The sequence below is a fragment of the Amblyomma mixtum genome, chromosome 8, assembly GCF_055824585.1.
Source record: "Amblyomma mixtum isolate Tamu chromosome 8, ASM5582458v1, whole genome shotgun sequence".
Taxonomy (NCBI): domain Eukaryota; kingdom Metazoa; phylum Arthropoda; class Arachnida; order Ixodida; family Ixodidae; genus Amblyomma; species Amblyomma mixtum.
The window spans coordinates 110,238,294-110,263,154 of NC_143019.1; positions in this window are offsets into that span (position 1 = coordinate 110,238,294).

A 24,861-nucleotide genomic window follows, 5' to 3' on the forward strand; every position below is an offset into this window, starting at 1 on the left:
CGCCACATTGCGGACAACGTGTTGTTGAGCCAAATGTCTCTCTTTTGCTCACCATGGGTGTTTGCGTAGCAAGAGGGCTCGCCTTTCTATCTGACGGTCGCACTGAAGTCCTCGTGACCAATTTCAGTAATGAACACCGCCATTTATTTGGTGGCACAGCCATCGCCCACGTCGACCCCGTCCAAGAGGTGGCTGAGTGTTTCGCATGCCTAGAAGACACGCCTGGTGAAGTTGACGAAGAGGCAGTACGCGCCGTTCACATAAACGAGGGCCTCCCGCCCGCAGAAAGGTAGCAATTGCAAGAATTGTTGCTGCAGTTTAAGGACTGCTTTACCTCGTCGTCTAAGGTACGTCAGACGCCCATCACTAAGCATCGGATAGTCACGCACGATGGCGCGCGCCCAATACATCAACAGCCTTATCGCGTATCTGCTCGAGATCGGGAGGCCATCCAAACGCAAGTGAAGGAGATGCTCAATGACGGCATAATCCAGCCATCGAATAGTCCCTGGTCGTCTCCTGTCGTTCTCGTAAAAAAGAAGGATGGCACGCTGCGCTTCTATGTGGATTACAGAAAACTTAACAGCGTAACAAAAAAAGATGTCTATCCGCTACCTCGTATAGATGATTCCCTCGACAGACTGCGCCAAGCAAAATACTTTTCTTCGGTAGATCTGCGCAGCGGATATTGGCAAATAGAAGTTGATGAGAGAGACCTGGGACAAAACCGCCTTTGTCACCCCGGACGGCCTCTATGAATTTCGTGTGCTCCCCTTCGGACTCTGCTGTGCTCCAGCAACGTTCCAGCGAATGATGGATACCGTGCTCACCGGCCTTAAATGGCAAACATGTCTAGTATACCTGGATGATGTAATCATTTTTTCAACAACGTTTTCGGAACATTTGCAGCGGCTCAGAGCGGTGTTAGAAGCCGTCCGATCAGGTCATCTTTCTCTAAAGCCGCAAAAATGCCATTTTGGATTTACTGAATTGAAGTTTCTCGGGCATGTCGTCAGCTCCGAGGGCATTCGGCCAGACCCTGACAAAATTTCTGCCGTCGCGGACTTCCCGGTTCCCACTGATAAAAAAGCCGTCCGACGATTCCTAGGCCTTTGTTCGTACTACCGACATTTCATAAAAAACTTTGCTAAGCTGGCCAGTCCTCTGACGCGCTTGACACGAGATGAGGAGCCATTTTTGTGGAGTGCCGAGCAGCAAACTGCTTTTGACGATCTACGACGTCGGCTACAATCACCACCAGTACTAGCCCATTTTGACGATGATGCCGCCACTGAAATTCACACAGACGCCAGCAACGTCGGTCTTGGAGCGGTTCTCGTCCAGCGTCCGAACGGTGTCGAAAATGTGATCGCTTATGCTAGCCGTGCACTTTCCCGTGCAGAGTGTAACTACTCTACAACTGAGAAGGAATGTTTGGCCGTAGTATGGGCCATCACAAAGTTCCGCCCCTATCTGTATGGCAGGCAGTTCCAGGTTATTACTGACCACCACTCATTGTGCCGGTTGACAAACTTGAAGGACCCATGTGGCCGCCTAGCACGTTGGGCATTACGCTTACAGGAATTTGACTTCACCATCATCTACAAGTCTGGTCGCAAGCACACCGACGCTGACAGCTTGTCGCGTTCACCCGTGCAACCTTACGAAGGTAACGCAGAAGACGATGCATTCCTTGGTGCAGTCACGTCGTCCGACATCATCGCACACCAACGTGCGGACGACGAGTTGAAGCTGCTCATAGAGTGTCTAGAAGGTCACCATCCCTCGATACCCTCCCACCTGGCTCGCAGGCTGCCATCCCTATGTCTTCGAGGCGGAGTGCTGTATAAGAAAAACTCCGCCTCCAGTGGTAAGAGTTACCTTCTGGTTATACCAGCCGCCCTCCGTCACGAGATCCTCCTCGCCTGCCACGACGAGCCGACCTCTGGGCACCTTGGATTCACGCGAACACTTGCCAGAGTGCGGCAGAACTACTATTGGCCCAACCTTGCCTCATGTGTGAAGCGATACATTCGGACCTGCCGTGAGTGCCAGCGTAGGAAGACGCCGCCTCTGAAACCGCCTGGCATGTTGCAGCCTATCATGCCTCCTAACACACCCTTTGAACAAGTCGGCATGGACCTCCTCGGACCATTTTCCTTGTCGTCGGGAGGAAACAAATGGATAGCTGTTGCAACCGATTACCTGACGCGTTACGCCGAAACGCAGGCTCTCCCTCAAGGCACAGCGTTCGAAGTTGCGTACTTCTTTATGCGTGCAATAGTGCTTCGACACGGCGCTCCGTCCGTCGTCATCACAGACCGAGGGAAGGCATTCACAGCTCAGCTTGTCAACGACATCTTTGAGCTGAGTCACACCAGCCATCGAACAATGACAGCATACCATCCCCAAACAAATGGGCTCACAGAACGCCTGAATAAAACACTGGCCGACATGATTTCTATGTATGTGGATGTGGAGCACAGAACCTGGGACCAAATACTCCCGTACATCACATTCGCGTACAACACTGCGACTCAAGAAACAACCCGCTTTACACCATTCCGTCTAGTCTACGGCAGAGAAGTGCGGATGATGCTGGACGCCATGCTCCCGTGCGTGGATGATGACTTGACACCAGATGCGGGCTCCTTTGTCGAACAAGCCGAGCAAGCTCGCCAGCTTGCTCGTTTGCACATCACAGCTCAACAAGACACGGACTCCAGACGTTACAACCGGCGCCACAGGGAGGTTACGTACAACATCGGTGACCGTGTGTGGGTATGGACCCCTGTCCGCCAAAAGGGATTGTCCGAAAAACTGCTGCACCGATATTTCGGACCTTATGAGGTGCTCCGTCGTGTTGGAAACGTGGATTATGAGGTTGTTCCACGTGGAACTGTGGCTACCGGTCGTCGGCAACCACGGACTGACATTGTGCATGTAATGCGACTTAAGCCATACTTCTCGCGTCAGAGCGATCACGCTCCACTTTAAACTGTGTTCGGGTTCTGCGTTTTAATTTATTTCTTTTTGTTTGTTTCTTTTTTAAACATTGTCTTCCTGCTTTTCCTGTTCTTTTTCTGCTTTGTACATACCCTCGCATCGGGACGATGGTCTTCTTTTTCGGGGGACTAATGCCACGGACCTGGCTCGAGCTACCGCGCGCTAAGCCGTGACGAGGACGTAGTGGTCGCCTTCGCGTGAGGCGCGCTCGAGCTGGCTCTGTTCTGGGCGATTAAAAACCTCGGCCGTTCTGCGGTCCCCCTCTACGTCTACGACTGTTCTCCGTCTGGCCTGTGACAATATACATATATATATATATATATATATATATATATATATATATATATTCTGTTCTGAAAGTAGTAGGACTCATTTTTTGAAACCAAATTTATTCGAGATAATAGTACAGACGATTACAATTTTTGAAAGTAGCACCCTTCCGCACCTGCACGCTGCTGCCAATGAGTTTTACAGTTTTCGTACGCCTCCAGGAACGCCTGGACCGGAATGCTGTTTAGCTCCCTCGTCACGGCCTGTTGAACCACCTCTACCGATCCGTGATGTTTCCCCTCAAGCGTCGATTTTTTTCTCGGGAACAGAAAAAAGTCTGGCGGGGCCAAGTCGAGGCTGTAGGGGGCTGAGGCAGCGTTGCCGCCTTGTGCTGGGCAAAAAATCGTGTCCCTCATTCACATGATGAAGAAGATCCTACCGGTTGGCCTTTTCCTCCTCTGACACACTCCCGGCGCCAACTTCAGTCACGCTTTCCTCATGAATAAGTTTTGTGTCACGATCTTGAGGAATGTTCAAGTCATCAGCAATCATTCTGATACTCATTCTACGATGACTGTTAAGTAAATGTTTCACTCGCTACACATTTTCGTTCGTCTTGCTGGTCGAAGGGCGTCTGGAGCGGTCGTCTTCCTCCACTCTTTCCTTACCTTCTCGGAAAAGCTTGTGCCACTCAAAAACACCCGATCTACCCATGGAAGCGTCACCGTGTGCCTCCTTAATCATGTTGTGAGTCTCTTTGCCCGTTTTACCAACATTTACTCAAAATTTGATCGCGTATCGCTGATCCAGTAAACGCTCGACGATTCTGCGTGACGACACGTTTCGACAGCGGTTCACAGTACAAGTGACCTCCTCTCTTCAACGGCCGAGAGCCGACTGCCGATTTTGCCCAGCATTCCCAATATCCCCCTTCAACGATCCTGCACGCGCAGACCACCTCTCGTCCGCCTGGTCGCCCAGGAAAAAAAACCAGTCGTACTACTTTCAGAACAGACCCTGTGTATATATATATATATATATATATATATTGGCCCTTGTGACATTGCCATTTGCCTACATAGGTATATGTATATGTAAAAGAATGAATTTTACGTAAATGCCGCTCTAATACAGTGAGGTGGCTTCAGCCAAGATTTTTTTAGCGCGTCTGTTTTACGTGACAGTTTTGTTGTGCTTTGGGGGTTTGCAGACATGGACTTTTGACCTTCCCTGATAAACAGTTGTATGCAGCTTACAAAGCTTGACTTACAGGCGCATTTTCACCGGAAATACATGGGAGATCTGGGCAAGACGCTAAGTCATCCTTCTTTTCTTCCCATTATCAGAACGCTAACCTGATCGTAGCACGAATATTTTGGCCCTTGTGAAACTCCTCTTTTGGCGACGAAGAAACACATCTTTCGATTGCCGTTTAAACATATGACCTACAGGGGTGGAAACTGTTGGTGCCTGAAAGAGAGCTTTCCTTGAAGGTTCTTCACCCTTTTTGACGTCGCTGTGCTAAAGAAACAACCAGCAGCAGGTGCTTCCAGTGCAATTGCAGTTTCTTTTGAAATAAAGCAATTTCTCTGTCACCTGCCTCCAATGGAACTCATTTCATCTCATAATAAACATTAATGCAAAAGAATAAGTCGAGCAACGCTGTCTTTGATTGTGCACTACACATGAAAACCATACCATGGCACCTCAGCTCTCTTGACACGCTGAAGTTAAGGGGAGACAATGAAGTAATGGAACAATTTCCCAAAAAATAGATTTCCTAATTTTTTTCGCTGGCTTCCCCATTTTGCATGTTCCAACAAAAGTGCACAGTCCAACAGTGATAGGAGCATATCTTGCTGACCAAACATGATTATATTTGACCGGATCGCGTAGAGATTTCATGGCAACCACGTGGATATATTCGGTGCATAAAGGCTACCAAACGGGGCTGGGTTCAGATGTTTGTTTTTCAAGGCTGGTCTCTATACCCGCATAGATAAATTTCGTGCTATGAGGGCAATCCAAAATGTCATTCATGCAATGAATCCTTTCTTCGCGTCGATAAATGTGCTCGAAAGGTATCTGCTCGAACAAAGCATCGAAACTTTAGCAGGAATGATGATTAGGGAAACAGACAGCGGAGAAATAATAAAAACGTTATTTTTAGTGGACACTTTTACAGCACTTCTGCAAAGTGAAATCCTTCGTCAGGGGCCCTGCATTGCGCAGCACTTTAAACGTTTCGTTCCGACTGTTTTCATGGCTACCCGTGCAGCGGCTGTACACATCGTAGAAGAGGGTCGTTTGGGTGGACTGTATGACAGCTAGTAAGGGGTACAGCGGGGTAGAGGTATGTGCCTGGAGTATTACACCGAGTCCCAAATGTGTCGTCCCATTCTGCATTTCCTTGCTTGAGGAAAACATTTGCCCATGGGGCGCAAAGAATGACAAATTAGGGCACAAGAGGAACGGAACCTAGAGCAGTATGCTCAGTTGTGGTGGAAAGTGCCCAAAAGTATCTAAAGCGCATGCCATGAACGTTCATCAGTACTTACTGTAAGACCTATTGCTCCTCATGAAATTTAAAAACGGGAAAAACCGCTCACTGAAAGTAAAATTGTAAAATTAAAATAAGAAGTAGGCCAGTAGTCTTAAAAAAATAAAGATGTGTGTACAGGTCCTGTTTCATCAATAACTTTAAGCACATTCAGAAAAAAATCATGTTTCCCTATCTATACAATACAACATTCTAATGAGAGACTACTGCAACTGAAAACGTTGCTTTTACAAGATAGACCAGTCCAAAACAAACAATATACGTACTACTTCCCGAGCATCCGATTTCGCAACGTGTCCCCGTCGATGCAGAATTTGGGGTGCGTATGCCATAAGCAAATGTACACTACCGTTAACTGCAGACAGGCGGCATCCACCCCTTTTCAGTGTATATAAGTTTGGAGCGTTACTTGAAAAGTTTGGAATTAAAACGTCCCGAACGTAAGTGTGGATTGTGCTGCTGGACAGACATTAACATGTTAATAAGGGGCCAGAGCGTCCGTTTGTAAGGCGCACTCCATAGCGACGAATACGTTCGCTGCTTACGTCCTGGGCTCTGACATTATTGATCCCAAAGGTAGCATCAGACGAATTTGTCATAGCTACCACAAACACGATCCGATCACGTGGCAGTTGCGGTATTACACGATGCTCCACGGCTCACCCTGTGATCGCAGATCACTGCCCGGACCATTTGGAACAACAGATGAGAAGGAACAAAGATACAATGGAATGTACAAGATATGAGAGCCCCCGCTGTACCCTAGTTCAGTACATCCAGTGTTCTGCGCCTTGTTTAGAGCTGTAGCTTCGGATGCCACCGAGGCGATGCGATTGTTTTTCCAGTTATTTCTAAAGATTTTTCCTTCAGATAGAAATGCTATACCAAATAATTATCTCACCCAAGTGTGCATTTCGCATCAACGCCGTCATTTGCATACCCTTGACTGCTCAGTTAGAGACCAGCTGCAGTACCCTAGTAGAATCTAGCTCAATGTCCCCTTGCTTAGCCATACATATCACGTTTTGAACTGGACAAGAGACTACTCTTTAACGCCGGGTGTGCCAAGACTGAGGGTACCTAACTAACTGTTCTTCGCACATTTATTACGCTGCGGTTCCTGGTTTCCATGCTTGCGCACCAAGTGATCAGGCTCCGCACGCTTTTTTTTATGCTTTTATTTTGTTATTTCGCAAAAATCCTCGAAGGAGATTGGAGCGAAATCTCTACTTCTCGCGTACCAACCCTGAAGGTGATGTTACGATGCAGATACGACTTGAAGTGGCCTCAAAAAAAAAAAGCAGAATGGTGGAGTATGTACGAATCGAACCCATGCCTGCAACATGCGAGACGGGGACGCTTCACTATACCTCGATTGCTATTTTTCTTTATTTCGTAGAAATCAAACCCGCTAAGCTTCTAAATGCTTTACGTCCACGCATACTATTCCGCGATGCAGATTCGCATGTCTTCGTGCACTGCACTCCACCAGAACATCAAAATTACGGGAGAAATACACATGCGTCAAGATCCGGCAACTATTCATGTGGTCGGTCCTGCGCAACATAAATCTCCGAAGCAAGGCGCGCAGCTGTAAAGTCCTCGCCATGCCACCATGATTGTTCCACTCTTGGTAGTGAATGAAGGCCCGTCTAGTTAATGCACAGATCTCTAAGAAACATATCTTCAAGATATGTATTGAGACGTGCCTAAATAATTAAATCATGAGCGTTTAAATTGCAGATATCCCATTTAAGCAAGCAGACAGACATGTTTCCGGTGAATTTCCTTCGTGCATTACATACAGTCGTAGCGCCATCATGCGGCACCCACTGAAACCCCAATACGCAATGTACGGCTATGGTCCAGCAGGTGGCGGGCGTCTACTGAATGAAAAGATGTCTTAGAAAAGTATCTTCGAGTTAGGTACTGTGGCTTTCATTAATAATTTAATGGTGAGCATGTAAATTACAGTTCTTCCAACCTACCTTTTGCTTCAACTAACCAATGTCAGCCTAGATGAACCTAGAAGAAACAAAACCAGGCAAACTCAGAATGTTTACTATTACGGAACTAAAACTTCTGTGATGACCAGTTTTCATGACAAAATATACACCAAAGCTAGGCGCTGTACTTAGAGGAGTTTGATACCCATCGAGGTTGTCAGTATCATAGAAAACACTGTTGAACCAGGAAAGCCATGCTTTTATTTTCTCGGAAACGTATTACGAAAACAGTGAACGCCAAATGCATGTCAGAAGCTGGGCTATTCTCCTTTCACTTTTTATCAGCTTCCATGACACGTAGCTCTTGGTTAATTTCGCTCGCATATCTCGAGCGTCCGCCGGTTTCTCCACAGAGCACCAAAAATCGGAGCAGTGCCGACGGCTCTGATCGGCGTTTGGAAGACTCATCATTTGGCTGCAACAAGCTGGGGGTGGGAGGGAAGGAGCATGCGCCCGTATTCCTTACGGTCTCGCCCGCGCGTCGGTGCTACGAAACCGGAGACACTGAAACGCAGGAAGGCAGCAATCCGCCAAGAGAAATACATCACTCACCCTTCCGACCAAATGTGCATATTTCGGCTCACCAATCCGGAGTGCTCAAGAGGGCCAGCTTTGTTCGGGCATGGCTCCCGATTTCCTATTGGAATCTCTGGTGCTCAGTTCAGGACTGGGACTGGATAACCTTGCTTATAAAAGAGCAGACAAGGCTTATCCAGAAAGCCTCCGAGCCTAATGTCGAAATTCATCATCAAACACGCTTAGTGAGTCGTAATACTCTGTCTTTTTCTTATTGTTTTTCAGATGCTAAGTGTAGGCAATCATGACATTAACAAAGAAAAATAGACACGGTTAACGCAATCGGCCTTGTTTGCCTTCATTAACTGTGTCCATGTAAAATGCTGCTCCACTGTCGCAAAAGTGATATTACAGCTAGCTCAATCACAAACATTTCAAACATTCATTGTAATTAATTCATTGAAGGCTGGCTTGTTCGCTTCGCTACTATGTCCAAACTTCACTTACAGTTCAGATCTGGCAATTTTGTGGTTGTTCAAAGATTTGTGAGGGCATTAGTGTTATATTAAGCCGCCTAAAGAAAAATGTCGAGAGAAAACATCACTTGTGTGCTGAAAGGCGATAGACGAGGGATGACTAGAATGAAAAGGCGGACGGGGAAGTACCAATGAAAGAAAGGCACAAGCGTAAGGTTTAAGCATGAGGAGGAGTGTACGACAGGGACAGGCGAGCTGATTCGCGCACAGTTCGCGCCGGATCTTGCCTAATGACTATCTGAACGCGTTTCCTAACAGACATCATACTTAGAACGTGCACTGCAACCACCTTCGCGAAAGCAGTTGTGGATGCGGTCGGAGGTAGATACCCCAGCAATCCCTCCGTTTACAGCGAAAGGGATTGAAGGGATTGGAAAAACAATAACGCACTACCTAGGCCGAGTGAAGCGATTCTTTGAGAAAAGACTGTGTTTCTCTTAATTTTCGCAGTTCCAATTAGCGTAATATCTGCCAAATAGCAGCAAGTCGAAACTTCAATCAATCATGCATGGATATTCACACCATCAACTAGCAGCTGCATGGGCATCTAAGGAGGCTTTCGCTGAGTATGAGGCCGCTGACAATTGAACGCGCACATGCCCTTATAGGTGCGGGCTATGTGCTACTAGCTCGGGTCAAAACAAACGTGCGTTTTTATGCTACTGAGCTTGTGTAGCAGAAAATCCGGTGTCACCGTCGGCATCCTTGACCAGAGCGAAAAATTCACGAAAAACCCCAGAGAACCAATCTAAGAGGTAGGTGGCTGGACTATCCAGGTCATGTGAACCTGCGTCGTAATTACCACCTGCCCACCGGACCACGAACAAACTGGTGGTGGTGGTGGTGAAAACGTTTATTAAGAAGGGAAAGGAGTTATTTGTGCATCAGCCCGTAAGCGACCGATCCTTACAAGCACTAGGTGGAGGTCCCTAGTGCCCCAACGGCGGTGGCCGCCGCCCAGGCGCGCCCGACTAAGGCTTATTGGGCCTGTAAGTCGTGGCAGCCGAGCAGGGTCGCCTTCCAGTCCTCCCGGGTTGGGTTGGGATGGGGGGAATAGCGGGGTTAGAGGGGCAGGCCCCCACTATATGATAGGTGTCAGAAGACACCGCACTACAGTGCGGGCAGCTGCCGTTAAAGAAGGGGTCAAAATGTCTTAGTGCTGCCAGGCCCAGTTATGTATTGGCGAGAAGGAGGAGAAGAAGCCGCTCATCCGCCTTCTTCAGGCCTTTACATGAGCTAGGGTAAAGGCGATGACAATTTTTAAAGTAGGTTTTAATTTCTTTCAATGTATAGACCAGATTGAAATCGGGTTCCTGATCGAGTGGGGAAGAGAAAACAGCCCGGTGAGAGAGCGCGCGGGCGTCTGCGTCTGCTGCCTCGTTTCCTGCCTTGTTCGACGTTCCGACAGGCCCCTCGCGAGTCGATGATAATGTATTTTTTGAATCGGAATGTGAGGCCGCGAGAGCAATCGCTACGTCTTCTGCTTGCGTTGCACTTCTGGCTCTGAAGGTGAGGCCGTTAACTGCGTTGCTGTTGTGAACTACCGCGACCGTGTACCATCCCCCGTGGCGAGGACCGGTGGCATCCACGTAGTATACACCTGTTTTGTTGCCATAATGTCGGGCTAGCGCTTCCGCTCGTGCCAGGCGCCGCACGTGAAGGGCACGTTTCCACAGTTCTGGGATGCGAAACCTGTCTTCCATTGGAGGGGTGTGTTGGATATGGAGTCGAGCAAGAAGGCGGCCATCCGACTCCGTTAGCGACAAGCGCGTGTACTAGTTTGTATGGTGCTCCTCCCGGAGCTAACTGCCCGGCGTGGCAGATGGCAGCTAAAATAATGATTTGCCAAAAGGGGTTGCTCGGCAAGAGCAAGCTGGATCACACAAGCTCCACCGGTGGCAGCGCCTGCAATAGCAGGGCAGTGCCGCACCGGTTACCCTCTGTACCACTTCGCCAGCAGTGATATGAGGACTCCCAGGCATCCATGTACGTTAAGTAGAGAATGACCAATTGTGCATATATGGGCATTCACCAATTCAGGTAAGGTACACCATCATACCCTTAACGCGGAGATTAAGTGCCCCCTCCCCCCAATTTTTTTGCTTTTTTCGTGGCTTCCGCTCTCTTCCTTCAAACACTCAGACAAGCCGTTGCAAAATCATTTGCTTTCAGGAAATGAAAGGTCTGAGTTAGCAGTGAACACATCAGCCACGCCGTGAGGGACGGAAGGTTTGAGAATAATTGCGATCACCTGGTGATCTTGCAAGTGCAGTGACATCGAAGAGCATAAGGGCGCGTTTTGCATTCCGCCTCCACCGAAACGCGCCAGCAAAAGTCGGGATTGAACTGTGTAGTCCGGGTCAGTTTTAGTAGCCTAATATTAAGCATTGAATCTAGTTAACTCTTATACGTGGTACATCTGATGAGCAAGAAATTTTAATTTACATCTAATTCTTATTTTGGGCTGTCTTCCTGAGTTTTTTTACTTCCTTAGCCATGAAAATTGAAAGACAAACACAAAGGAATCGAAATTTAAAACGTTCAGGATTCATGGATGATTCATTTATCTTTTGCTTATAGAAAAGGAAATCTGTTTGAATGGTCTTCTACCCAAATTTTTTCTTTGCCAGCCATCTCTTTCTCCTTAAGCTTCTGATAAAAAAATCCAATAAGCGCTTTTTTCAAAAACGGTGAACGAATGTGTTTCTGCGCTGCAGGCCGTTAAATAGGGGGAAGAAAAACATGTATGAAGTAATCAAAGTATCGCGGTCACGTGTGACGTGATCTTTATAAGACCTGCGCCGAGCGGGAGGACAAAGAACGGTACACGTGGAAAATTTCCAACTTGATCCGACGAATAGTGCGCAAGACTAAGATACATAAGGGCATGCCTTCACCGGAACCTCACTGTGTTCCGGGAACAGCTGTTTCCCGAACGCCGCCTCAAAAAACTGTGGAAGCAGCCGCAAGGCACCCTTAGACCGCTGGAAAATGTCAATGCCAAAGAGAGAACAAAGATTTCCGAAACAAGCTTGTACACACGGAAACCGTTACAACTGCTAAGAACCATGCTACGTGATCATCATTTGGGGACAAATCACACCATGCACATTAACATGTTTCAAAATGTGTTTAGTTAATGAGGAATACGCACCGCTTGAGAGCTAAGTGACCTCACACAAATTTCGCCGCTTTGTGACGTAATATCTCGGGACGCTTAAGATTGGCTGTCGGTTTACCGTTAATAAATGGCGATTACTGAATGTTGTTACTAATTTGTACTAGTGTAAAAGTTTCATTTCGTTAGCTTTTCCTTCATCGCATGTGTCTTGAACAATGAGGAGGGAGTGATGTGCGGTGTAATGAAGCTCGAGAGATTAGTTTTGTACGATGTATCTCAGAAATGAGTTAAAATGTGATAAGCGCTAGATGGCAACTTTGTATCACGTGGTTTGTTAAAGAAGGCCAGCAAATTGTGTTAAAACCTACTAAACGCAATTTATATAGACAGACATCGTATTTATGACATTCAACAGCACGAAATTTATAGTACTTCATGGCTTAATGGGGTTCAATGAACTCAGTGCTTATAATTAAATCCCGAGCAATCATATCGTACCGAACTGTACACGCCGCCGTGCCCAATTCATCCGTTACTTTTTAGTTCATATGTTTTTAATGGCCGGCCATTAGTTCTATTCTTAAATCTGTGGCCTATATCATTACGACAACAAAGCGCAATTCTTTGCAAAAAAAAAAGGCTTTAAGGTGTCTTTCATTTCATTTCAGCGAGTAAAGTGAAGAAAAAGGTATTCATTCAATGTTACTGTTGAATTAGGTAATTTTCTTTGTACAACAAACACTTCCTCAGAAATACTGTTCGTAGCATGTCATCTTTGTTTTCAAATGCAGTAGAGCCCGTTAAGGTGCACATCCTCAAAAACTCATCATATCCCCAGCAGCCGCGGTGGCTCAGTGGTTATTCGGTCAGCAGCTAACCCGAAATACGCAGGTCCAATCGCAGCCGCGGCGGTCGCGTTTCGATGGGGCCTAAATCCTAGAGTCCGGTCGACACTGCGGCTTAAGTGTACGTTAAAGAACCCTACGCGGTCGGTATCATCTTGTGGCCTTCAATAGAGAATCCCTCATGGCAAGCGTCGCTATGGAACTTTAAACCCCGTGAACAAAACCTTCATATTACCCATTGCCTGTTCATATTCTCTGCGGCGCAATCTTGGTGGGGAGATAATTCATTGTTGTAGGTCACTTCTTGAAAAAAAAATTTTCAAAAGAATTTTTTATAACACAACGCGTCCTAGAAATCTGTCAAACTTCATCACACACACAACTGGTCTTTCTTCTCTGTATTACGAACTCGCTGGCTAGCAGAAGGTTGTCCAAAAAGCTTTATTACAACGAAAACTAAAATCAGGGTTTAATGTTTCCCCAGGGCCGTGGCGTTAAGAGATGTTCTCGATGACAGCTCCCGATGAATATCTAGTACATGATGAGGGAACAGCACAAGGACGACACAAAATGTGTATTAAAGGCACACAGTGGCGACTTCATTGTTCCTTGTGCCTTGTCCCTTCGCTGTCACCGTGCAAAACAACCAACCGGACCGCTAATCTGCTCTTCTAAATATCTAGTGCCGGATGTTTATAGTGTACGCTTACACGGAATGAAGGACGCTGTTTTAACGTTTTCCCTGACCGGCACTTGATCTTTCAAATCCGGTCGCGGCTATTCATCCGCAGCAACGAGTTTTCTTACTTGCAACTTCATGTCGGAGCCTAGAGCCGTGATTGACTGCATCCATGATAGCGTCAAATTTTCTGCTTTTCGAAGGGCTCGCCGATAAAATCTCTACTAATTGTACCTAAGAGCCTCTATGGCGACACAGCGCTAGAGGTCTGATCGCTTGCTTCATCCTCGTGTGTTCTGTTAAACCGATGTATTTTTTTAATTCTGCTAATTTTTCACAGCTAAGGCCCACTACTGCCGTCTGGTGATTTTCCCTTTTTATACCATCTGAACGACGATGCTCTTACATGATGTCAAGCTTGCCTATCCAGCGGTCCGGTCAATTCTCCGGGTGGTTGAAACATCAATCTTTTTTACCTAGATTTTCAGAAAAATTCAATAAGCCCTTGCTCGGCTAAATTAGTAAGCATATATGCTTATAGCCTGAGTTGCTTTGGGACGTCAAACCCTCATAACTCCAATCATAAACCGAACTTCCGACCCGCCGCGGTGGCTCATTCGTTACGGCGCTCGGCTTCAGACCCCAAAAGACGGGGGTTCGATCCCGGCCGCGGCGGCCGAATTTCGATAAAGGTGAAAGTGTAGAGCTGCGTGTACTGCGCGATGTAAGTGCACGTTAAAGAACCCCAGGTGGTCAAAATTTCCGGATCCCTTCACTACTCAGAGGAATTAATATTAAAACTGTTAAATGGTTACGCGTCGCGATTACATGATATCAAAATGATGCATGCTAAGCCCATGAGCGTAGAAATTTGAAACCTATGATGTTTCGACACCACTATTGCTGCAAAGAGACATCCGTGCGTAAAAAAAATGATTAATATAGAAAGCACAGTGCCATCAATCGTCACTTCCTATATTCTTCAAATATTCAAGTTAACCCTAGAGGCTCAAATTTTTGTGCATACTTTCTTTAACCTCCCTTATATCTGATTCCTTTAAGTTGCCCGTCAACAATAAACTACTTCGCTACTTGCTTCTAATTGCGCGGTAAGCCAAAACACCTAGACATTTGAAAGAATTCACATAGGAAAATTTTCGACATAATATTTTAGCTACGCACTTGGATTGCCAAACATGAAGTGTTGGCATATTTGCCGGCTCTTGCAGGATCTACAGATTTTGCGGAATGTCTTTTGTAGACTGCTAATTTTCAGAGCCTTTGAAGTTCACTTCCATGCGATTGCAGTTCGACTAAGTATTTCGGTGTTGCCATTACAGCTTGGAGCAAAACCTGAAAACTTCGTCTACAAAGTCCTAGAATCACTGAAGAATATCACGTCCGGTTCCTTAGCGCCCTCGGCGCCCAGCGGCTGTAACTAGCGCTTAAGCGTCTTCGGCTGAGCCTTGGATCTGCAGTAATGCAGTTTCCTTATGCGCACCTCATTTCGGGGCCCTACACTACGGCTTGGTCTGAGTCCCTTAGGGACGTTAAACTCATAAAAGCTAAAACCATTTGAAGTTCCTTAAGCACGCCTCTCTATAGCAGCGCTCTAAAGTGAGGAATTCGAAGAGCCCCTGCTTCCCTTCCGCGATAACAAAGCCAGCGTAACTGGCAGTAACACCTAGTCGAACGAAGTTAGGTCAGACTGAAAGTGAACTTCTAGGCACTTGTCAGTTGTAAGTTCCAAGCTATCGTTATTAAGGAAGTGGGCTGTACGAACTTTAGTGGAGCTGTTAGTCAAAAAAATTAACTTTGTTTTGGATGCATATTTTGGTATTACCCAGGAATAACACCAAATTGTTCTAGCGTCAAGATCAGTTTGAAGATAATCGCCGCCGGTTACATTAGTACTATTACGATGTATAACACAATTATCCGCGAACAGCCTAATTTGAGACGATATACACTTGGATAGATCCTTAATGAAATTTTAAAAAGGCAGAGGACCAAGAACACTGCCCTGAGAGACTCCAGATGCTACTGGGACCGAAGACTAGTTATAGCAATTGACAGAGGTGAATTCTTTTCTATTTTAGAGGAACAGTTTGGATGCAGGCTTAAGTTTGTCAATTTGGTTAGGCGCCTGTTATGGGGGACACGATCAAAAGCTTTTGAAAAGTCTTAAAAATACTGCGTCAACCTGTAAGCCAGCGACTACTGCGGAAAATATGTAAAACAACCAGCGAGTTGTGCGTCGCATGAATGACCCTGCGATAACTGTGCTGGCAATTAATATTGTGCTCGTCTAGACAATTAATGACTTGAGTATGTAATAGGAGCTCGATAAGAATGGTAGTGTTTTTATTTAAGATTGTTATTCTGGCTTCTGTGTTCTCTTACGTTAGGTTTCATGCGGCGTCCGGAAGCGTCATGAACTTTCGGGGAATGTCGCGAAGCTTTTCTTTCATCAGTAAATTTTCACGATCACTGGGCATCGCCGATCGAACGCGGCATTGTCGCTTTTTGTTTTCTGACATGACGCAACCGGAGCGTCTGAGAGGACACATTTATGGAGCCACATTTATGGACTTTTGGGCTTGCCTTTGGGATTCGCGTAGTCTGTTCTCTGCGTCTGTAGGATTACATTGGTGCTATAGCTAGATTAAAGAGTTGACTGCGCGAAAGGGTAAGAACACCAAGGAGACACATTCACGACACTTAGAAGTGCCCTGAATGTGTCTCCCTGGTGTCCTAACCCTTTCGTGCAGTTAACGCAGAAATGAACCAACTAGCTCTGCAAATCATTTTGCTATAGCTAGCGCACAATTGTTTTCTTTTATGACATCGATCCGCACAGTGAATATGCTTAAGGAAGCAATAAGACGCCTCCATACCTTTTCGATGTCGGGCACTACCCCTAACAAATGCGGTATGCTCTGTCGTCAATGCTGGCATTGCTTTGTAGATTGCGCAATATCCAGACGGAAATGAACACATTTCTGAAAAGCGGCATAATGCATCTCGTTTACGGCATACTACTGCGCGGACCTATGTATACAGCTGCATATACAACCGCCTTGAAGCTTTTTTTTCATCATTCCAACTTTACAGTAGCTTATTATTTAGTAGTGAACCTAGTCAACTCTTCTACGTGATGTATCTGATGTGCCAGAAATTTTAATTGACTACTAAGGTTTGACCCGCCGATGTGGCTCAGTGGATGAGATGCTCGTCCTGTGAGCCGGAGTACTCGGGTTGGAACCCGACAGCGGCGGCCCCGTTTCGATGGAGGCGAAATTCAAGAGGCGCCCGTGTGCTTTGCGATGTCACTGCACCTTAAAGAATCCTAGGTGGTAGAAATTATTCTGGCGACCCCCACTACGGCACCTCCTTCTTCCTTTCTTCTTTCAGTCCCGCCTTCCTCCTTTCCCTTACGGCGCGGTTCAGGTGTCTACCGAAACATGTGAGACAGATACTGCGCCATTTCTTTTCCTCAAAAAGCTAATTAAAATATTTATTTAATAATATGGGTTTTAGGCTTCCTTCCCGAGTTTTTCTGCTGCCTCAACTAAGAAAATCTAAGCACGAACACAAAGGAATCCAAATTCAAAACTTTGAGCAATCATAGAGGATTCTTTACCCTTTGCTTCAGGAATAAGGCAAACTGTTTTCCGTGGTCTTTTTCGCTACTTTGCTTATTCGCCAGCCGTCTCTTTCTACTTCAGCAGCTGAGAAGAAGCTTCCTGTAAGGGCTTGGTTTAAACACGGCGAAACAGTGTGTTTGTTATGCGCTGCACGCCATTAAATCAAGCAAAAGAGAAACATGCATGAAGCAATAAAGTACATGGTCGCGTGTGACGTGATCTGTCCAACACCTGCGCCATGCGGGAGGACAAAGAACGGTGCATGCGGAAAATTTCAGCGTTATCCGGCGAACATTGAGCATGACTAAGATCCATAATGGCATGCCTTCACCGGAATCTCGCTGCGATCGTGTTCCGGGAACAGCTGCTTCCCGAAAGGCGCCTTAAACAACAGTGGAAGCAGCCGCAAGGCATCGTTGGACCGCTGTAAAATGTCAGAGCCAAAAAGAGAACAATGATTAGCGATAGAAGTTTGCACACACTGCAGCCGCAAGGCATCGTTAGACCGCTGGAAATTGTCAGAGCCAATAAGAGAACAAAGATTAGTGATAGAAGTCTGTACACACTGAGATCGTTATAACTGCTAGCAAACACGATATGCGACCATCATTTCGGTAAAAATCACACCATGCGCATTAACATGTTTCAAACTGTGCTTTGTTAATGAGGAATACGTGCCGCTTGAGAGCTGGGTGACCTCACATTGCTTTCTCCACTGTGTGCTGCACTGTCAAGGCACACTAAAGATCAGCTGTCGCTTTACCATTAATAAATGGCTATTATTGAATGCTGTTACTCAATTGTATTGGTCTAAAAGTTTGATTTCGTTAGCTTTTCCATCATGGCGTGTGTCTTGACCAATGAGAAGGGAGTGAAAAATGTGGTGTCATGAAGCTCGAGGAATTAGTTTTGTACGATGTGTCTCACAAATGTATTAAAATGTGGTAAGTGCTAGATGGCAAATATTTATTTGTAAAGGGTGGTTTATTAAATGACGCCAAAAATTGCGGTAAAACCGATGAAACGCAAGTTAAATAGCCAAGTAGACATCGTTTTCTGACATCCAACATATCGACATTTGCAGTACTTCGTGGCTTAACGCGGTTCATTGAACTCAGTCCCCATAACTAAATCCCGAGCGATCATATAATACCAACCTCCGCGTTGCTTCTTCAGGCCCCTGTGTGCTCTGCGTCGGTTACTTTTTCTGCTCTGCGCTCGGCGGGTCGTTCTATTTACATCTGTGCCCTTTCTATCTGTACGCAAATTTCGATGTTGGCGGACGGTATTTTGAAAACTCAAGTCGTTCTGAAACGATGTTTCGTCGCCGATGCAGCTTCTTCCGCGCATTATTCATAAACAAAAAGCAGTTGCCGAAAAGTACATTGTTCACATGGAAACAGCTTTGAAGGATGATGTCGGAAGTCATGCTTGGTGTAATGCCCTTTTTAATACGTTTTTTTTTACTTTCAACCAGAGGAAGCAAAGTTTTAGCGATAACAGGGTGAATGACTTTTTTATCACTCCAGTAATTTTCTCAGGCCTTTCTTAAAAGGCTGGGCATATCATATCAGTAGAGCTAAAAGCACTATTACTTTAACAGAAAAAAACTACAGTTCAAGGTGTTTTGGGTTTGTTGAAGCGGAGTGAACAAAAAGATATTAAGTCACTTTAACTATTCAGTTAGGTATTTTCCTTTCTGAAATCAAAACTTCCAAAGAAATGCTGTTTCTTGCATGCAATCTTTGTTTTAAAGCGTAGTTGAGCCCGTTAAGGCGCACATCCTCAAAGACGTTCATAGGACCTGAACGACGATGCTCTCTTACATGCTGTCAAGTTTCCTTACCCTGCTGTCAGGTGAATTCTCCAGCTGTTTGCAACATTCACGTTTCTTTATCAGTTTCCTAGACTTATAATATATCGTAATATTGATAGGCGTGAAAGTGTGAACTAGCTGTTCACGTTTTCGCCATTATTAGCGAAAATATGGGGCATATTTAATTACTACCTTAGGTGCGTTAACACAGCAGTTGTGAGAACCTGTCCAAAAAATTGTTAAGAATGATGCAGCCCGAAACACACAAAGATGTTAAAAAATCACTTCCAGGTTTCCACTAGGGCAAAAACTTCGCGCCTGTCGTCAATTTGAAGATTGGTTTTGAGGAAACGAAATGGGGAAGTAACTGTCTAACATCCGTTGTTGGACATCCGAACAGCGCCGTAGCAGAAGGATAAAAAAGAGGGAGTGAAGAAAGAAAGAGATGCTGTAGTCGTCGTCTCCGGAAAAATTTCGGCAACCTGGGGATCTTTAACATGCACTGACATCGCGAAGCACATGGGCGCCTTTTACGTTTCACCCCATCGATACGCGGCCGCTACGGTCGGGTGCGAACCCTGGTACTCGGGGAGAGCAGTCGAGCGCCTTAGCCACTAAGCCAACGACGGTGGTGAGCCCGCCCTGCGGCTTCTTCATATTAGTTCTTTCAATGTCGTTGTGCGGCCAAATCGTGTTAGTTCTTTCATCCTCGTTGACACCGTTGGAGCCACTTTGCTCTCTGGAATGTAATTATTTTCTTCGGCATATGCCTCCACAGCAATCGCTAAACAGCAGTTCAATAGTTTGCTGCAGCAACAGAGGTTTCCCTCTTTCTGCTCTATCGTTTTGTTCTTCGCTTCGGTGTACCGTATGCGCTGCATATTAGAAACACCTTGTGCATGTCTCAAGCCGGTTAACCACTCGTCGCCGTACCTGAAGTCAGTATCCGGCGGTCAAGCAATACCATGTGTCAAACTAGCACTCATTCTATGTTCCTCTCACTTTTGACCCCGTCTTTTGCGCTGTCACACCGTTGGTACACCTCACTTCCGAGCTACATATCGGTGGCCGCGTTAACGGCTCTGGAACTGTTCGCAAGTTTGCGCATGCGTGTCAGCAGCCAGCAAAAAACTGCCCCAAATTCTCGATAAAATATGAAGTTAAGTTTTTGACGTGTCACAAGGAAAATCTTATTTGTTCGATTTCTCTGTTTTCCGAAAAAAAACTGCCTCAAATTCTGGATCAAGTATGAAGTAACGTTTTTGGCGTGTCAGTAGGCAAATCTTATTTATTCGATTTCTCTGCCTTCTGGCAAATTTTTTAAAAAGCAGACAAGGAGATGCTTGAATTGTAGGCTTTGTGACCACTCACTACAACGCTGACAATGCAGATTTTTGATTTTGGAACTTTGGAATACGTTGCAACCATTGCCAATGCATTCCGGTGTTTAAGATATGCCAAGATGCAGTCAAATTACACAAACTTTGTCGAGAGACTTTGTGAGGACACAGAGAACGAGACATCTGGTGAGAGCTGTGTAAGCACTCCATCCATATCTAATTCCGAAAGAAATACCGCTTCTTTTGTAGCGCCCACCGACCCTGCAATACGGTTGCGCTCAGTTCGGCGCTCCCTGCAGCTGGTACCAGTTAGGCAATGCGACAGATGATAAAATAAAGTAGAGAGGCAGGTGACCGGATCTTAAACCGGGCACGGGCAGTTCAGTCCCAGGAGCCTGCTATGTACCTCTCGTTGGGAGCACCGCTTCAACTCTGCGATTTCCGGGCACCTTCATTGTGCATCATGGCTGGTCTCAGGCTGGAATGCGGGTGCGTAATGCTTTGCCGCGGTCATTATTCTTTTGTATTGTATATTGAGTTTCTGGCGTATACTTGAGCGAGTAGCAGGAGAAATAAACGCCAGTTGTTTGTTATGCGCCACGTTGTGTAACTTTCTTTTTGTCACTCCGATCTCTTTTTAGGCATTGTAACATTGCGCTGTCACCAAAAGACCTTAGTGCCGTTACGAATGTACTTCTGTTTTTGTTATTGAATAAATACTTCCTTACGACAAAGTTGAACCTAACACGCTAAATCGGGAATGGGCACGCTATTAGTGTTTTATTGCATGTGAAATCGATAGGTTTCACAGAACCTTTGTCAAATTGTTGTTACCGCCAGGGGTGTATTCAGACCACGACAGGCGACCGAGAACCGCTGTGTCCACTTGCCGAGCAGGAGACACATCCACCTCGTTCTCCTCATCTTTTTCGTAGTCAGCGATGCCGACCAAATAGAATACGCATCGCCTCTTCATGATCGTCACAATATATCCGAGAGCAGTGTTCTCTTAATGACATATTTTGTGAAAACTCATAGTGTTTAAGCTGGGTTTTACCGAAATTTAGAGCTCAAAGTTTTTGCTCAAAAACTGAAAAATACTCTCTGGATTCCTGAAGAAGTAGAGAAGCCAACTTAATCAATTCAATTCAATTCATTTATTTTCAACTCGAGGTTGAAGGCCCCCAGGCGAAAAAGCTGTTCTACGACTGCTTGAAAGGTGCCTGGGGGCCCATACAAGAGATCGGTGGTTACAGACTAAATTACAGTGTGAGTACACATCTTCAAACAATCATTCGAACAACTATACAGTACAATAATTAACAAACAGTCGTTGTTAATGAGAATTTCAGGTGATTGGCGTTGTGCCTCAATTCACCCTGAGCATCAGAAAACATTGTGGAATTCACATGTCAGTCGTACTCAAATACAAAGTTAGCATGATTATTGTACACAGGTTGTTTAGTGGGTTACAAAACATTGTCGCAGTTGTTTTTTACTATAGGTCTCGAAATATACATCCTTGTTTTCATAAGCATTGCGAAGAAATGGAAGCAGGTACTGTAGGGACTGACTCGTTTAGTGAAGCTGAATAATTTTAATATGAGTTCTCTAAAGATACCCATTTTTGTGCCGGTGCCCCTCAGTGCTGCATGGCGCAGAGCATTGGAATTTAGTGCCCGATTTTATGCATATTGTGCACTGATGGATTGCTAACATCCTACAAAACTCGCGGTCGAGGCTCCGGAAGCATTTCAAAAGAAAGATCATCACAGGCCTCATAGGAGTAAGAGAGCAGTATAAACATCGCCATACTCCCCTTTACTTGAAAGTTTAGTTTCCTCTAAATTACGGAAGAAAAATATTTACAGAGCTTGATTCTGGCGGCAGACAGATGACGCCAGTTGGTGATCTTTAGAAAAGCAGCGCATGCTACTGAGTGAACTCTCTTGCAAACAACTGTGCTTTAGAAATGTCTTTCCTCTTTGCCGTCTGAATAAATATCGCAGGTCATGACAGCACTTGCAGGGCAAAGAACAACCTTTTCTGAACTTTCCAAACATATATTCTTGGCACGATATTTAGACAGAACATGAGACACTTCTTTCAAAAAAGCCTATGAATTCTTTATTCTCTTCCTGAGCAAAAAGTAAATGACAGTGCCTTCAGCAACAAGCCCATTAGGAGCGATATGTGTTGCCTCCTCAGAAGAATTGAGCTGAAGCCTTTCTTAACAAAATAAAAGGCGTATCCTCTCTGTTTCAAAATAGTGTGTAAGCAATGAGAGATAGATCTGATTTGCAGTACACGCAGAAACTTAAGAGTAGCTATGCCTCAATTCCGAAGCAGTTTGCGGAACAAGAAGGATTTTTTTTAAACGTAATGCTAGATTCAAAATATAATAGACGTGTACCAAACTTGCGCATAATAAATATAAAGTAGATTACGCAGTCAGCAACTGAAGGTAAAGATCACCACTGCAAAACGGTTCTCTGAATTCCTTTCAAGGCTTTCGTTCTTGAAATATACTCGCCATTTCGGCGCAGGAATGCAGTCATAAAAATATTATTTGCGCAAAGCCTACGTGTCTGTAACTGGTAGATTTTGCACTTGACATTCGTTTACGTAGTTGTGATGATTTGTCTGCAAATTGATCGTCTCTAAATCCACTTCTTTAACCAGCAAAATTGCAACTAAGAACGTCAAAGCCGAGAAGTCAAAGTATAGGTCTATGTATTTCTTACTAAGTAATTAGCAATAATATGCAAGGTTTCATTATTAAGGAGATTAAAACAGAAGAATCTCTCGACAATTCCTAGGCACTCGCCCGATCTGCATTAACAAATTAAAGTAGAGTAGCGGAACATAGAGCCAGTGCTGCTACGGCAAAAAAAAACGAATGGCAGCTCGCTTCCACCATACACCCGCCCATCTGTACTGACAAGAAGGAAAATGCTCCATAATAAGGTACTCAGAAGAATCGCGCAATTCAATGGAGCATTGATGGCAGATTATACAATTCAGAAGTAATAGTTTTGGAAAAGTTAAAGGCGTACGCGCCGCGATGGCATGCCAAGAAAATGCGGACAGCAAAGTATCATTTAAGGTGCAGAAGAAATTCAAATGCCATGATGTTTCAACGTTGCCATCAATGCAAAGAGAGATTCGTACGTAAAAGAAGGTTAAGGTCGAAAGCGCACTGCCGTAAATCATTACTTTTGATATCCTTGAAATGTGTAAGGGAAATCTTGAGGCACAAAATTTGGTGCATACTTTCTTTATCATTCCCTATAACTGATTTCGTTCAGTTGCCTATTCAATCGTAAAATATGCCGCTACATGCTTGTATTAGAACGAGAAGCCGTAAAACCTAGATATTGGAAAGAATTCAGATCCGAAAAATATTCCACATATTAATTTAGATACGCTCTTAAACTGGCAAACATCAAGTTTTGGCGTATTTACCCACCCTTACAAGAGCTATAGGTTTGAGGAATGCCTTTTCTAGATTTTTAGTTTTGAGAGGCTCCTGAAACTGCTTCAAGCGCCTTGAAGTTGGATTAGGTATCTCCACCTTTCCATTATGGCACCGAGGAAAGACCTGAAAAGTTTGTTCATAAAGAAAGCTTCGCATAGTTTGATAAATATCCCTGTGGGCACGTGCAGAACAACAGAACAACGCTTAACGCAATCAACTGCTGGCTAGTGCGACACCTCGGGATAAATAATTAATCTATTCAATGAAACTAAGACCTAGTTTGATGAAAAAGGGAAAAGTGCATGAATCTAGCCGAATTTTCAGCGCCGAAAGACGAGAACGTGAGGAGAAAGAAACGAAGTGGATCGCGCACAGCGATTCGTTTTTTTCTTTGACCTTTGTGTGTTTTTTTTTTTGTCGGCGTCCGTCGGTACTAGATATTTGGCCAAGTATGTACCAACAAGCTTGAAAAAATGCTCTCGCAAATTATTTGAATCTGCATGTGCTTTTACTACCATAGCAACGTTGAATTCTGCGTTTATTCACGGCTAAACCAGACGATAAAGTTTCGAAAGTGCCGCAGATAAGCAGATATTTGTCATTCATCGCCTTGGATTTTTCGCAGCCTGCGTCAAAATACTGCTCCCTCTTAGCCCCTAGTTTAGGACTATGCATCGACAAAGGATATACATCACGCGATCTTCCGATCGGTATTCACGTTGCGACATCATGGATTCGTCAAAGCAAAACATTTCTCCTGTATTTGATGCGTCTTGATCTATAAAGTCCACAGCTGTATTTCTGGCTCCATGATGAATAAACTCGATGGTGGTTTGCGGACGCCATTAATGTAAAAAGCTGCAAGAATTCTGTGTTATTTTTTAAACTGGCATTTGTGTCACGTTTTCTAAGTATAGGTATGTACCCTGCGTTCCGCATTTCCAATCCGTCGTGAATTTTCTCTGCACCCGCCAAAATCCTGTCCATCGTCAGAAAGGCAACCACGATAAAACCATTGACGGAAAACAAGCACCCCGTCCA